Consider the following 16,728-nt stretch of genomic DNA (forward strand, 5'->3'; position numbering starts at 1 on the left):
GTAAGGGCATTGCCTAGTTTGGGTTTTTGTTGTGCTTTGCAGATAGTAGGTACTCAGTAAAGGCTGCTTCTATTGAATGCAGTTGAATTGGGGCTAGTGCTATATTTTACCAATGAGTACACTGAGGCTCAGAAAGGTTACGTGATTTGTTTGAAGTCAAAGCCTGGTGAATGTTGGAGATAGTTTCTTTTTTTTTTTTTTGCTTTTTGGAGGGAGAAGGCAGGGCAATTGGGATTAAGTGACTTGCCCAGGGTCCCAAGGCTAGTAAGTGTTCATTGTCTGAGGTCAGATTTGAACTCAGGTCTTCCTGACTCCAGGGCTGGTGCTCTATTCACTGCACCACCTAGCCGCCCCTGGAGATAGGTTTTGAACCCAAGATTTGGTATCAACATACTCACCACCATACTGTGGTACCTCTAACAGTATCTTTGTGCTTAATATTCTTGAAAGATATCTTCCCAGGTTTGATAAATGATTCTGGGAGGCAGAACTAACCTCGGCAGCACTGTCAAGCTTGGCACCAGTGTCACCTTTGTCTTTTTCTGGCATCTGGCATCCTCAAGTCCTCTATGCCCACTGTAGAACTGGAACTAGTAATAAGCGATAGTGGCTGCTGTGTAGGCACCAATGTGGGGGAGACCCAGAGGGACACTTAAAAGTTTTCTTTTTATAAATGTATGATTTTTAATGCCAGAAATCCTACTCTCCAGATAATTTATTTTGTGCTAGGTTAAATTGCTTGAAGGCCTGAAACCTCCCACAGACAGTCAGTGATACCTGAGGGCTCCAATTTTAAACTCTTGCTTTTTGGGACACAAATGCTTGTGTCAGCTTGGGGTGTGTCTCCCATTTAAAGGCACTTCTTGGTTCTGCTCTCCACTGGACAACATTGCTTTAAGCCCTGGGTATTTACTTCCTCTCTCCTTTCCGCCTTCATTAAACCATCCTGGTCCAGGTTTCAATCCCCTCAGCATCTTACTCTTTGCTTTCCAAGCTAATTAAATGAAGAAATGCATCCAAATGCATTAAAGGATCAGGCTTACTCCTTTTCTAATTAAAAAAAGTTCCAATTATTTTGGCATCCTTTTATTTAACTTAAAAAATCTCAAACTACTCCTTTTCAGACACCATCTCTCTCTTCCCTGTACCACATACAAGTATTATTTAACCAATATTAACCAATTTATTAAAACCAATTTAACCAATAACCAGGTAGTAGTGCCTCTGACTTGTTTGCCAAGACTGTAGTAGGGACCATAATGGTGAAAATCTCAGGCCACATTAGCAGTGTTACTATGGTTTGGCTGTTCAAGGAGATTTTTTAGAGTTGCCCCTCCAAAGATAATCTCCCAGCTGGCTGCCTGCTCCTCATAGTATGGAATCAGGCCTCAGCATTCAGGGTTTGTCTCCATCTTCCTTGCTGCTCTGGTTGGGACCAGATGATCTCTCGATCATCTCTTTGCAGGGGAGTTATGGACTGTGGCAACCTCTGTTCTTCCTTCACAGAAGAGAGTCACACAGAGCTAGGATTCTCCTACCCTTCCTTCCTCCAGATGAAACTTCCCTAGAGGAAGTTAAAGGGTAGGGAAGAGGGTGTTAAGAGAGGAAAGACAAGGAGAGGGAGGGAGGAAAATGAATAGAGGAAAGGGGAAGCAGGAGGACAGAGAAGGAAAGGGAAGTGAGTGGGCATGAAGCTGTTCTGCTGCTGGGATGGAATTTCTTTTTAGTACACAAAGACCTTTCCCAGAAACTCCCCGGATGCATTTGCCATTCATTTTCCCCTCCAGAAAACCACCTCTCTTTACCGAGCAGCAGCATAGAACATGCTCCAGGAGAAACCAGACAATGATTGCAAAGCTCAGCCTACTCATTTCTGCCCTTAGTTTCCCACTAACATGAAGGGTAATCAGGTGACTTCATCACGGAGCTAAAAATATAGCTTTCTTTGCCTCCTTTGCCCCTCCCAGGCCCCAAACTTTCCAGGGACATCTTGTGCATGTTATTTTGGTTGAAGCTGTGAATGTTTTTCTTGAAGAATTCAAAGTTCCCTCAGAACAACCTTCTTATTCTTCCTTCCAAAAGAAAAATAAACCCTAAACAAAAAGCATGTAAGTTATCAGTAAAAACATTTAGGAATAAAGGCATTTTAAAAAACCATATTTGAAACATTAAATTCAGGGCATTTATATTCCCTGGTTTTAAGGCCTTGGTGAGCCGAAGGCCAACTTCAGATTCAAATTATCTAAAGTATTTGTGTGTATGTTAAGACCCATATGTTATATATAAGTCAGCCATATGAAAATTAACAGATGCAGCTTGCTCAAGTACAGAGAAAAGCTTGATTTGGGGCTTACAATATAATGAAGTTAATTCAAATGACAAAAATAACAAAATGAGTTAGAAAAGAGTGAATGCCAAAATAAGTTAATATTGGAGCCAGAGGACTGGTGATAAGCTATATTTCCCTTCTCTTGACAGAGAGGTGAGGAGCTCTGGGTGAGAACGGCTGTGGAAAGCCTGGTGTCAGATGCAGCATTTCTTGGTTTGGCCAAATTGTTTTTTAAATTGTTTTAAGAGGGAGTTCTATGGGGGAGGTGAGGGCAAATTATAGGAAAATGCCTGCGGTACAAAAAAAGACTGTTAAGAAAACATTTTTGGAAAACAAGTTAATTTAAAAAACTTGGATTTTAATTGAATTAGTAGACAGCTTGAAAACTAGGGGAAAAAAACTGCCGCTGAGTTAACACAAAGGAAATCTGTTTTGTTAACTTGTCATGTTGTTTTTTTATATGCATGCACACGTAAATGAATGCACACAGAAGTGTGTCTTGCTCTAATCTATACATTTTGCAAGCATCAAATAAATTGGAAGAATATGCAGACTAGGAAGTTATTTGCTTGACAAAAGGGTTCTCTTGTGGTCACCTCAGAGGACTTTTTGATCCTTACAATAACCTCGCTTGGTAGCTGTTGTTATTCCCATTTTACAGCTGAGGAAACTGAGGCAAATATAATGAAATTATAGTTAAATGACTTGCTGCTCAGCTTGTATCAGAGCCCTGAGTCTGACCTCGGTCTCTCCTGACTCCAGGTTCAGAGTTTTTCCCGCTATCACACACAGCCTCTCTTACAACATCCCTTACACTGTGTCCATTCCTGTTCAAGTTACCATAGCAGCTCTCCATTCCTTGTCATATTGATTCCAAACTCATTTCTTTGGCTTTCAAGGCCTCCTCTCGTAATCACTCTTGGGCTCCAGCCAGGTGGCATGGGGGTTAGAATACTGGGACTGGAGTTAGGAAAACCTGAGTTCAAATCCAGCCGCCACTACTTAGTAGCTACGTGACTCTGAACAAGTAACCTCTATTTGCCTCAGAATATGAGGATAATAATAGCCTCTGCCCCCTAAGGTTGTTATAAGGATCAAATGAGATAATATTGGGGAAGTGCTCGACACAATGTAGGTGCTTAATAAACGCTGGTTCTCTTCCCTCGCTCTGTCCCTGAGATGTCTCCTTATCTCCCATTCAGCTGTACTTGTTCTGTATTTATTTGGCTTCTCCATCACGCCTCCATTACACTCACTGGGAAACCTCACGATCTTGTAAGATCTTAGCTTTGGCCCTCATCCCTCATCAGTATCCTCTGTCCCTCTGACTGGAAGGTGGAACAGTGAACTCAACCTTCATGTAAGGAGAGGAGATGGGAGAGAAATCTCAGCCATTCCCCCATTTCCCACCTGGCTATGCTAATTTTGTCATAGTCATAGTTATATTAAGGACCTACTATGTGCTGGGCACTGCTAAGTGCTGGGGAAAGGTGGCTCCTGCCCTCAAGGAGCTTACAATTTAATGGGGAAAGACAGCACACAAAAGGAAACTGAAGAGGGTTGGGGAGAGGACCAGAGGGTACCTGGTGCTGGAGGATAGTGGGAAATGTCCACCTCTGCAGCCCTCCAGTCAGGGAGGAGAGGTGGCTGAGGGTGTGGAGGAGGTACTGAGTACCGTATTGGTGAGATCTCTGGTGATGACCTTCTCCTGGGGAAGCATGATGCTCATGGAGTCAGAGCCGAGCAGAGCAGCTGGTGGGCAGTGAACAGAAGGCTGGCAGAGCCAGAGTGACAGGAGGAGTCAATGGCCTTCCTTAGCTTTCCCACCACACCCCTGGTGCTGGGGGCCCTTTCTCTCTCCTGCTTTTCAGTTCTCTTTTGTGCATTGTCTTCCCATACTAGACCATAAGCTCCTTGAGGGCAGGAACTGTCTTTGTCTTATCTGTATCGATAGTGCTTAGCACAATTCCTGCCACATAGCAGGCATTTAATGTTTACTGATCATTGACAAGTCAAGCAGAAAAAAAATCCACATATTTACTGTTCAGTTGTTTTAGTGCATCTGACTCTTCATGATCTCATTTAGAGTTTTCTTAGCAAAGGTTCTGGAGTGGCTTGCCATTTCCTTCTCCAGTTCATTTTACAGATGAGGAAACTGAGACAAGAAAGGTTTAGTGACTTGCCCAGGGTCACACAGCTAGTAAGTGGCTGAGACCAGAGTTGAACTTAGAAGATGAGTCTTCCTGACTTCCGGCCTGGTGCCCTATCCACTGCCCCAACTAGCTGCCCACATATATATCATGTTGCACATTAGTCCATTACCACTTTGTTAGGAGCTAGATATCATCATTCATTCATTCAGTAAACATTTATTAAGCACCTACTATATGCCAGGCACCATGTTGGGCACTGGGGAGCATGGCTGGCCCTTGCATTGCAAACACAACATCTCTCCTGCCCTCTTCACCCCTCCCTCCATGGCTAGAACATCGTCCCCCACAGTTCCATACAGGGTTTATAGGAAAATGGGCTCAAGTTTAAAGAGCACACGTGGTAAAGAGGTAATGCATATGTCCTGGTTAGTCCTTTTCTCCTTCTTGGAGTTCTCACGCAGACCCCTGAGGTGAAACTCTTTGCTTGTCACAGGTTCCCATCCCTGTGCTAGAATACCCTCATCTTATGATCTAAGGTTTTTCTAATTCTTTCAACCAACCCCAATACATTTATACCTAGTTTATACCTTTGATTGATTGATTGAATTGAGATGTTCAGAAATTGTCTGTTGATAGATTGGCTCCATGAGAAGTCCAAGAGAGCTCTACCCTTATATTAGTGAATACAAAACACAAAGCAGATACGAGGTATCCTTGGTGGGTGCTTGGGGGGCAGTATTAGCAGCTGGGGTGGAACTGGGGAGGCTGGACCAGGAAAGGCATCGGGCAAAAGGAGGCTCTTGAGTTGTGTTTGGAAAGGAGGCAAGAATTTCAAGGGGCAGGCATGCGGAATATTGAGAGAGTGTTCTGATTTGGTTAAAAGAGGGCATTGAGAGGTCCCATCATGAGTGAGAGAGTGTGGAGTGTGTTGAATGCTTGGGAATTCTCAGTAGTGTGAAAGCCCTGTGCAGTGTAAAGAAGGCCAGTCTTGGAGGCCTAACTTGGGCTATTCATCCAGAGTGACCAAGTCACTGGATAGTGGGATAAAGCATGGCTGATGATCCTGAGAGACATGAGGATTCGTGTGACCTCCCTGTGATTTCTCCCTTATAAGGTGAACACTAGTAGAAAGAGCTAGGAGGGAAGGGTCTAAGATTCTGCCTAATATAGGACATCTGAATCATGCATTTTCTGAGCTCCTCCTAGTTTTCATTGGAAAGAGATCAACAAGGGACATAGAGATGGAGGTGGGGACAGGGTGACCCAGAGCGTGTGGTGTGTACGCCTTACCTAAAGTACATGAGTAATTAGTAGAAGATCCAGGATCTGAACCCAGGTCCTCTGGCCCCACATTCTCCGCTGATTTCACTATCATCAGGCTGTAAAGAGATTCACTCACATAAATGTCAAAAATCATTGCCTGCTCCCCTCAAAGCATTTTATAATTTCACGACATGCTGATCCAAGACAATGGAACAAACTAGAACATTCTTATTCCATGTAACTGCAAACTCCCAGACCCTTGCCAACTCTCTCTGGCCAAGTGCTTGTCACACCCTAGAATGGATTGGATTCACTTTGGGGAGCCTCCCATGCATCCGCCACTCTAGCTTCTAAGTGAAGGGTTTGTCCTGTGCCGCCTTAGATCTTCTCTGAGATCTCCAGTTTAAGGGTGAGCTGAAGAGAGACCACCATGGTATCCTAGGGAAGCTTTGACTGAGGCTTCTGTCCACTTTTCATGTTACTGCTGGGGATTTCTGTCTGTATCTGGGATAAATCCTACAGTAAAAGTTGAAATCAGTACAGACATAGCTCTTCTCTGATCCCTTGGTTCTTTCTGTCCTGGAAATTAGGTGCCTAGAGCTGTGACTAAGGGCTGGGCCCTTCTCTGCTATTGCTTATGGAAAGGTCTCACTATTTGAACTACAGTAATATTTTAAAAGGCAACTAGGTGGTGCAGTGGATAGAGTGCCTGGCCTGGAGTTTGGAAGACTCATCTTCCTGAGTTCAAATCTGACCTCAGACACTTACTAGCTGTGTGACCCTGAGCAAGTCATTTAACCTTATTTGCCCAAGTTTCCTCATATGTAAAAAATGAGCTGGAGAAGGAAAGGCAAACCACTCTAGTATCTTTGCCAAGAAAACTCCAAATGGGGTCATGAAGAGTCAGACATGACTGAACAACAACAAACACAATAACAGTAAATTAAAGCATGATGAAGTGAAAGCTCTACCCACTTGGTTATCTTTGTGGATACTATCTTTCATCTAAGAAAAGTTGTTGACCTGATAAAACTTGATAATTCCCATCTATAATATAGAACCTACAGAATGTTAAAGCTCAAATCCCTTGGAGTGAGTAGGCAGTAGTCCTATGGATTTTATGATCTAGAGCTGAGCAAAATGGCACCTTGCCAAGTTCCCCCAACTCAGGTAGCAAATGTTCTGGCCAGAGAATAGACACACATGTAAGTTCAACTAAAAACTGAGGGAAAATTTTCTAGAGGGTTTGTGTCATAGGCCCAGATGGCTGGCTGCATTTTGGACAAGCATCAGAAGGACAGTTGATGATAATGTCTAGAATTCTGTGCAAATAAGTTAGATCCAGTGACCCTGTGGATTTTTTAGATCTTCTTGGGTCTATGGAGACCCCTTGAGTTTATAAAATCCACCATCACATATTGGAGTAGGAGAGAGGGAACTTAGACTTGGTCAAGTCCAAGCTACTCACGGGATCATAGATATAGTGTCTGAAAAGCCCTTCCAGGTCATCACTTCCGATCTCCTGATTTTAGAGATGGAGAGCTCAGAGTCTATAGAGATGCAGGGATTTGCCCACCATCGTAGGTGGGAACTGGCAGAGCTGGGATTCCAAGTCAATTTCTTTGACTCCCGATTCCACAGTCCTGTCTCCTCTCACTTTATGGGCTTAGAAAGTCAGATTACAAGAGTTTGAGGAGCGAGTCGATGATGGGGAAGAGGAGGAAGCAAGCACCAACACACTTTTCAATTTAGTTTCAATTAATAACATTTTCTTCATCTCTTTCTTAAGTCTAGAAAATAACAAAGTCATTCATCAAGCCCAATTTGTAGCGTTTAATCATTTCCAAGTTGTACCTGCTCACACTGAAAATTTAACAATCATCTGTCAGGAGCCAGCACACCTCTGGTTGTACCCTCTCCCTGTCCACTTGCCGATTTTCTTTGAGAAGCACTGGGATGAGGTGTGAGAGAATGTTCTTTTCTTGCTCTGTTACCTAGAGTAATCCACTTAACCTCTCTGTGCATTTTCTTTTTCCTTAGCAAACGTATGTGGGGTACCCACTGGATACATGGGCATATTAGAATCGTTATTTTATTGATCATGTCACTGATATTTTTCATCATGATAAATACGTGACTAGTAAGATCACAACATTAATCTGCACTGAGGGTTTTGGGAGAAAGTTGCTAGTGAAACTAAGGCATTGGTCCACATTCATTTTTAGTGCTAACACTTGGAAGACCATGTGGCATGGATAAAATGTAGCTTTTCTAGAAGTTTCCCTCTGGCTTTGCATCAGTGAGCTGGAGCCCATTGTGTCAAAGGGGAAGTTAAAAGGGAGGCCATCCTTTAGCAGTGGTTTCCAAGTAACTTAAGATGATTAAAAAAAAGTTATCCAATAAATTCAAAGGGATTTATGCGAAGTTCTTACATTGGTCTTGCTTTAGGATTCCTTAAACATTCCCCTCCTACCTTTGTCTGACATTTCAAGCATTGTCATCGATTGTAGAGCTCAAGGATCATCTCATCTGACCGCTTCATTCATAGAACGCAGGATGGAGACAACGGCAAGGATGAGGAAACTGAGGCCAGAGAGAGGACGTGAATTGTCTGGGACCACATAACTAGGAAACAGGAAAACTAGGATTCGAACCCAGGTCCTCTGGCTCCACTCCAGGGCTCTCTTTCCACCGTACTACCGTACCAAGGGGATTTGCCAGGTCTGTTTTTTAATTTATTCCATCTTTACTTTCCCACTAGGCTAGTGGTGTGGTACACAAAACTAGATAATTCCAACCAGAAAACGTTTCTGGACCATACGGAGACTTCTAGGAGTGTTGTTCCTGAACAGACCCAGGAAATGAAGATCTGGGTTTGCACGTAGGTTAAAAAGATGTTATGGACAGAAAGAAATGTTCACCAGCACCTCGATGCTACCCTTTACTTGCTAGCCCCTGCTTCATCTGTTAGCCCAGCTCTATCAATGTTTAGATCATATTCCTAAATGTTAACTGTAGGAATAGAATAATAAGCATCTGTATGAAATTCAGTCTATTTTCTGAAGTATCCCCACATCCAGATGTTTGGCAGTATGAAGACCCAACTTAAGAGATCTAGGCAGTTGTTAGCACTAAAAACACTGACACCAACATATCCAGATGGAAAGCGGAAAAATTCAGTTAATTGTCCAAAGGACTGATTTGGGCACGAATCTACTCCCACATCTCCTCTTTTGACTTTCCAAAGTTCATAAGGTTGTGGCCATCTTCATTTAAAGTAGGAAAAAATAGACATAATGTCAAGAAAAACAACAGACGGGGCCATACATACTCATGGGCCACAATCTGGCCACCCTGGGGAGGAGGTCTGAGGCCTATCTTCCCACTGGTGGCTTAGTCCTACCTCCTCACTTGACCTTTCAGGCAGGGAAAATCAAAGATAAGAGAAGGGCCCTGGCTGACTAGTGGATTTTGAATGTGCCCAAGTTTTGCCTACACAACCAGTCAAAATTCTTCTCTTTATCGTGTAGCCAGAATACTAGAACCAGGTAGAGAATTTCTGTGCATGCTCCAAATCCGGGAGCAGAGCACTTCCATTATATCATCACGGCTTTTTGGAAGCAGGATCCTCAGTCTTTTCTACATGGGAAATTGCATCAGCCCTGTCATCTCTCCCCCTTTCACCCTGTTACCTTGACATAGGTCTTTTTTAGAAACCCCTAATCACATTGGGACAAGCTACTTAAAGAAAATCCCAACCCAATGCTTTTATTTCAATATTGAAATTTAACTTTCTGTAGCTGAAATCTTATTATATTGAATTCCAAGGGATTGTAGAGATTTTGATTTACTGAAATTTTATTGAATTAGGGCATGGAACTTGAAGAGATTAACTTAATTGGACCTATTCTTTATATATGTAGAAACTCTGAACCTTTCCACTGAGAAAACTGAAATGTGTTTGGTGAACAAGGTTATAGGGCAACTTGACTTTGCAATCCTTTACCTATGGAATGAAAGAACGCATGAAAAGGCATTTATTAAGTGCTTACTGTATGCCAAGCACTGTGGGTTGAGGATACAAATATAAGAGGTCAGTTCCTGCCCCGAAGAAACTTATATTTTAATAAGGGAAAGCAACACAGAAGGGAGTGGTGACCAGGTAAAGCAGGTGACTGAAGCCCCCTTTCCAGTAGCTAAGGCAATATTGATTTGATTATAATTCCCAGAGGAAGAGATAGAAATATGGAGTGTGTACCAGGCATTGACACAGGTGGAGAAAGGAGGGGGAAGTTAGTAATAGTTGGCCATGTGTTTTTTGCTCATGCAGTCACTGATCAGAACAGCACAGTGCTCAAAGCTGAAGAGAGAAGTCCTTCAGGGCTCCAGTGATTGGAAGGCTGCTATAGTAAGGTGAATGACAAGAACATGGAAGGTGCCACCAATTGAGTTCTGACAATTAGAGGGTTTTGGATCTTCTGGCCTAGCAGAAGAGTAGACAAGAGATAGGCAGTTTTGAGAAATTAATCTGAGCTGAGCATGCACACATACAAACACACACACACATACACAGTGTTCTTGGGTCCCAGGGTTGGGAGGAAATAGAGGAAGCCTATTCATCTGCGCAGTTCCTAGGGAACCCTCTAAGGAACTCAGAAACTCCAGAAATAGTTACTGTGGAGAGGCAGGGGTCCTAGAGTATTCATGGGGCTCTTGGATGGGTGGAGACCACATGGCCTGAGAAGTAGTAAGAGCAGGGGAGAGTAGAGGACTGTCCAGAGTTTGTTTTCCCAACCTCCTGTGCTATATGGGGTGTCCAGAGAGGACTAGAACCTCTGATATGAAGGCTTGCCAAATCCTTTTCAGGGCTGCTCATCTACCTTTGGTGTCCACCTTCACCAACTCTCGCCTGTGGATCCAAGAAGCAGTGGCTTACCACACACCCTGGTAAGACTGTCTTGGAAGACAGGCTAGATCAGGTTGGGGGTAACTGACAGGTCTGAAACCCAGTGAGTTTGGTGATATCTACCACTAGCATGTGAAGACTTCCTTGGTGGACTGGATAGATGGGAAGAATTCATTCCAATGTCCCTGAAGGCCAATGAAGCAAGTGCTATGGCATACTTTGAGCTTGTTCAGACATCAAAGATGCCAAGGTCTTCCAGTCCATCTGCGCCATTGCCAGCCTATTTTTGTCTTGCCAGTAAAATTTGATGACTCTAGAAGAGAGAGGCTGACGACTTTGTGCAACTCCACTCCACTTAAATCCAATTCATTCATGAGTCAAATCATCAGTCCTGATGTCCTTGGTCTCTTCAAAAATGAAGGACGAACAACAAGCCAACCTCCTGGAGAAAGGAACAGATATTTCTTGGACAACACACCAGCATCCAGGGCAATTTTTAATTCTTAGACTCCTCCTGTAGAAAGTGGTCCCAGAACTAGAGTGACAGTCAGGAACTCAGCTTCATTATGGAAAAACAAACCTGACCCACTACCATTGTGAATTATACAGGCTATTAAATCACAATACAACTCCAAGTGCAAAATTCCCATTTGGGGGTTAGCCTAAAATGTTAGGTTATCACTATACGTCTGGAGACTATATTGGTTCCCAAGGGGAGAGAAAGGAGCTCGTAGGAGAATGAGGGATTCTTTCTCCATTAGCCTTTGGTAAATTTTTCTTCTGGGGAAGTCTAAACCATAATCTCCATGGTTGCTGATAGAAAGGTAGGTCTCACTGGAAAGAAAAGGAGAGCTATCCTTGACAATCTATGGGCCTCTCATAACTCCTTTATGGTTTTTGCATTCTTTTAATGGGTTAAAATAATTGCTACTCTCCAATATATATTGTTTATTTGCACAGGCACTAAGGGCCCTTTTATGAATATTTGGGGAGAACTATACATGATTGATATATATGTACATACATATATACACACACACACACACGCATATATTCCCAGGGGTTTCCTAGGTGAAGGGGGAGATTCTGGGGAAGCCAGTCATATTCTGAGTTTTCCAGGATAAGCTCTGGTTTGCGGCATCAATTAATGTTATTTGTGATATGCCCCCAAGATTTGAACTTAGTGTAAGTAAACCCTGGAGCCTGGAGTTCTAGGACATGTTTCACATAATGTGAGAAAATAAAAACTTGAAATAAATGGATGATTGACCATAGCTTATAAATCTTTTTATTATACAAAAATTATAATGGGATTTATTATGACAAAATGTGGCCTATTAATTACACTGATTATGATGGTGGTAGTGGTGGTGATGTTATGTACATGTGAGCCCATAGAGCTAGAAAACCCCATCAAACCCAATGAAAAAACAAGCTTCTCTCCAGCTCTGGACTTGAACTATGGATTTTTTCAAATTCTCTGTGCTTGTTTCCTCTGGTTACTCCTCACACTCTTTCCGCAGGGTGAACTCTCATAGCTATTTCCGTTTTATGGAAGAGGAGGTGAAGGTCACAGAACAGAAGAATGACTAGTCCAGCTTCATACCCCATTGAGAGATGATGCCTCCTGGTCCCTTGGTATCTTAGCTTATTGTGTTCTCCCCCTGTGCCCAACTGCTTTCTGCTTCTTCCCTCTATCCTACACTGCCCTAGGGCCAGTTTAGATCACCCAGAGGGCACATTTTTACATAAGACATCAACAATCTGTCCACTCTTCAAACAGCGGAACCAAAGGAAAGAAAACAAACCAACCAGGGCTACTCCACAGTGCAAACAGGGAAGACTGGGTTTTGCACTTGGACATTTTGGCCCTGATTTCTTTACTACAACTTCAGTCAGCTAAAAGATTAGCCTGGAAGCAAGTCACATCTTCATTTCTTGAGCGACCCAAGCATGTCTTTTGCATCCTTGCCTTTTCCTCACCTCCTCCCCTCATATTTTTTTTAAACCTTTACCTAATCCATAGGCAACCATTTTGTTTTCAGTTCTTTGCAACCACAGGAAGTGTTGCTGTGAATTTTTCTATGTCTATGAGACCTTTCTGTGATTGACCTACTTGGGGGCGCATGCTTAGCAATGGGATCTGTAGGTCAAAGAGCATGGACATTTTAGGCACTAAAAACAACAAAGCTCTACCAATAACAAAGCCTATCTTCCCACAGCCCCTCCTGCATGGACTGTTTTCATCTTTATCATCTACTAGGTCTAAGGTAAGACCTCAGAATTGGTTTGATTGTCATTTCTCCTATTATCAATGGTTTGAGCCATCTTTCACACAGTTTTACCTTCTCTTTTACTATTGCCTTTTTTGTTTGTTTGCTTTTCAGGTAACAGGCTATGTATTTTGCTCTAATTAGTCATTTAGACAGACTAGCTTAGTTAGTTGGAACAGTGCCTGCAGTGAAAAGATCAATGAAATCAGAATCAGAAGATGTGGGTTGTAGTCTTCCAATACTTAAAAGTCTGTGGAAGAGGACAAGTCACCCTGCCTCAGTTTCTACAAATGCTTGCATGGAGAAGCAGCAGGGCATTGTGAAGAGGGCTGGCCTTCCCATTGGAATGGAGAGGTGATGGCCTCAGAGTACAAGGCATATGTATGTATTATAGAAATGTATGTGCATATATACACATAATATATATACATATGTGTATATGCAAATATATGTGTGTATCTATCTATGACATGGCTAATGTGGGAATTAGTTTTGCATGATTATACATGTTTATAAGGGATTGGTTTATCTCTTTCTCAATGAGGGAGAGGATGAGGTAGAAGGGAGAGAATTCAGAGCTTAACATAAAATAAAATTGAGTTAAGAAAAAGAGTTTAAAAAGAGAGAAGTAGACAGGAGCATAGAGGCCATTCCAAGGCAGATGGAAATCAAGCAGTGGTGGTATTTGCAGGAAGCAATCAGTAGATCAATCTGGCTGGAGCCAGTTGATGTGGGGATTTTCTTTGTGAGATAGAGGAGATCTGTGGGTTTGGTTTTTTTTTTTTTGAGGCAGAGAGGAAACAATTATAGGAAATTAAAGAACAAAAGAGAGGGGATAATTGGTAGAGAAAAATTCTTTAGAATCTAGGAGGGGATGAGATCATATATTAGAACTACAGGGTACCTTCGAGATCATCTGTTCCCCCCTCATTTTATATTTTAGTAGCTTTGCAGCTGGTTTCCTTCACTGTACTCTTTTGCTCAGTGCTTCAATCTGTTCCACACACCAGATATGATTTAAGACTGGAGGGGATTTCAGAGGTCATTTAGGTCAACCTTTCATTTTACAGCTGAGAAAACTGAAGCCTGGAGAAATTGAATAACATAGGGGGTGGCTAGGTGGCTCAGTGAATGGAGCATTGGCCTTGGAGTCAGGAGGACCTGAGTTCAAACTAGGCCTCAGACACTTGGCATTTAAATAGCTGTGTGACCTTGGGCAAGTCACTTAACCCCCAATTTCCTTGCCTCCCCCCCTTCAAAAAAAAAAGGAAATTGAATAACGCTGAAGGTCATACAAGTAGCAGACCCAAGATATGAGACTAGAACTTCAGTGTTTTTTTCCCCTCTTCATCACATAATCTTTTGTATGGCACCCTCCTCCCTCCAAAAAAAATATAAAACCCTTCAACGACTGACTCATCACTGACTTTTAGATCAAGGCCAAATTAAATGATTCCAAATTTGAAAGCCTAGTATTAAATGATCCTTATCTAGAATCTATCTAATTTTCATCTATAATCTATCTTCAATCCAACCGTCTAGGTTTACCTCATCTTATTTTCCTTCAGGGACTTTATGCTTCAGCTAAGCTTATTTATTTATAGCTCCTTAGTATTATTGCCTGTCTTTGCAAGAATGCCCTCTTTTTGCTACCCCCATCTATTGAAATCCTACCCATCCTTCTTGATCCAGATAAAATGCTACCTTCTCCAGGAGGCTTGCCCTGGTCCACCCAGCCAGAATTTATCCCTCTTTCTCTCTTATGGAATTTAACATATAATAACTAGTATTACAGTTATTTGTGTACATGTTAACCTTCTTTACAATATTGTATCTTGAGGGCAGGGAGCGTCTAAATATCTTTTGAAATATTCTATAGCATAGTACCTTGTCCATAGCTGACAATGAATGTTCATTTGCATGAATCATGACTTGTATATTTTACTTTTTGCTACTTTTCATCTGGTGGCACAGTGATGGAGTGCTAGGCTTGGAGTCAGACAGAACTGAGTTCAAATGCAGCTTCAGAAACTTTTTAGCTGTGTTACCTTGGGCAAGTCACTTAGCCTCTGTTTGCCATTGGAAAAGGAAATGGCAAATCAGTACCTTTGCCGAAGAAGCCCCATGAACAGAGATTCACAGGATCACGAAGAGTTGGACACATCTGAAATGACTGAACAACTTTTCAATTCCTTGTAAATAGAGATCCGAAAGCCAGCCAAGCCAATCCCATCTGTAACCCTTCTTCAGGGAGGAAAGATAAAACCAAAACCTGATTCTTCTAGTTCAGTTCTTTACTTTCTGTGTTTCATGGACAACTTTGGCAGTCTGGTGAAAACTTATGGACTTCTGCTCAGATTAATGGTTTTATAAAAAAATTAACAATTTATGTGTTTCCACATTTGTTGCTCAGTTTTGTCCAACTCTTCATGACTCCATTTGAGTTTTTCTTGGCAAAGATACTGGAGTGGTTTGCCATTTATTTCTTCAGCTCATTTTACAGATGAGGAAACTGAGTCAAACAGGGTTAAGTGACTCACCTGGATCACGCAGCTAGTAAGTGACTGAGGATGGATTTGAACTTAAGTCTTCCTGACTCTAGGCCTGTTGCTCTATCCACTATACCACCTAGCAATGCTAAATTTCAGGTAGAGGTTAGTGAAAATTAAGATACATTTTTTTCCCCTTCCAAGTTCACTGACCCCATATAAGTTATCCATGGAAGGGATCTGTAGGCCCCAAATTAAGACCTCTATTCTAGATAGTGTAGGGTCATTCCAGGGAAGACAATGTGTATCCTCTGGTGAAACAGATTTTTCCTAAAACCAAATGTTTAGAGAATTGTCCATACATTTATACTTTCCCATTGATCATAAAACAGTGGGAATGTAGGTTATCCTGGGCTCTGTGGAGTCAAATTGCAAAGAAAAGATTAGTGTAGTCAATCAGGAAGATACTGGATTCAGACAGCCCCACCCCCACCCCTTTGAAAGCTTGACAGATGTTATATATGACAAAGGAAGAAACACTTAAATCAAGAGACTGGAATGCACTTATTCTAATTCAGCTTTAAGTGGGGACTGGAAACTTTTTTCTGAAGGACGAAGTAAGTTTTGAAAGATTGGCTCTGGGTACAGTAAAAAGCCGATAGGGACAGCAACATTCTTTCTCCCCTATATCCTCAATGGTTGTTCTCCTCCCTCCTTCCCTTTAACACAATGCCTGACACACAATAGGCTTTTAACAAATGTCCTCTTCCCTTAGCTATCTCTACTGAATCAAATTTGACTTTAGGAACCCAACCTTCTTTTTTTCTTTCTAATTTTCTACCTTGATGTCTCTTCTCTGCCACCCACTCTCATTCCTGCCAGTCCAGTCCTTCTACTTTCTTCATTTTCCTTTTTGCGCTTTAGTGTGAATTTCTTTAGAGATGAGGTCGGCCCCCACCATCCCTTTGTTATCTTTTTCTTAGATATTTTCATTTTAAGCCACATCTCATGTATTTTATAATGAAAGGCTTTGTCTGAGGTTAAAGTAATTTCAGGCTTCAGGGAGCAGGTTGGGGACAGGTCTTTTGGGGTGAGTAGGGAGATTTTTGTGTTTTTAACATTACAACATACCTAGTCCTAAGGGCTTGTTCTAGGGGTAAGTCTACTTTAGTGGTTTTTAGCTACAGGAAAAGGGTAGGTGGAATAGTCCATGATTCTTGTGCTGTCTATCCCATGTATGGTCTTGCCCCCTCCCCACCAAAGGAAGAAAGAAAGAAAGAAAGAAAGAAAGAAAGAAAGAAAGAAAGAAAGAAAG

General features: G+C 42.1%; 1 long non-coding RNA gene across 3 annotated transcripts in view; it reads right to left on the reverse strand.

Moving 5' to 3' along the window:
- LOC138160636 (uncharacterized) overlaps nucleotides 1–16,728 on the reverse strand; it is a 33,944-nt gene that overhangs the window by 2,480 nt on the left and 14,736 nt on the right. For 2 of the 3 annotated variants that reach the window (XR_011168181.1, XR_011168179.1), the window contains one exon: nucleotides 5,773–5,861. This is a non-coding gene — a long non-coding RNA (uncharacterized lncRNA). Of the gene's footprint in view, nucleotides 1–333; nucleotides 2,094–5,772; nucleotides 5,862–16,728 lie in introns of those variants that run through there. The other variant, XR_011168180.1, reaches the window with a different exon arrangement.

This window comes from Petaurus breviceps, unplaced genomic scaffold (assembly GCF_028583685.1).
Source record: "Petaurus breviceps papuanus isolate PSGF00001 unplaced genomic scaffold, PetGlider_PUasm1.0 181, whole genome shotgun sequence".
In the NCBI taxonomy this organism is placed as follows: Eukaryota; Metazoa; Chordata; class Mammalia; order Diprotodontia; family Petauridae; genus Petaurus; species Petaurus breviceps.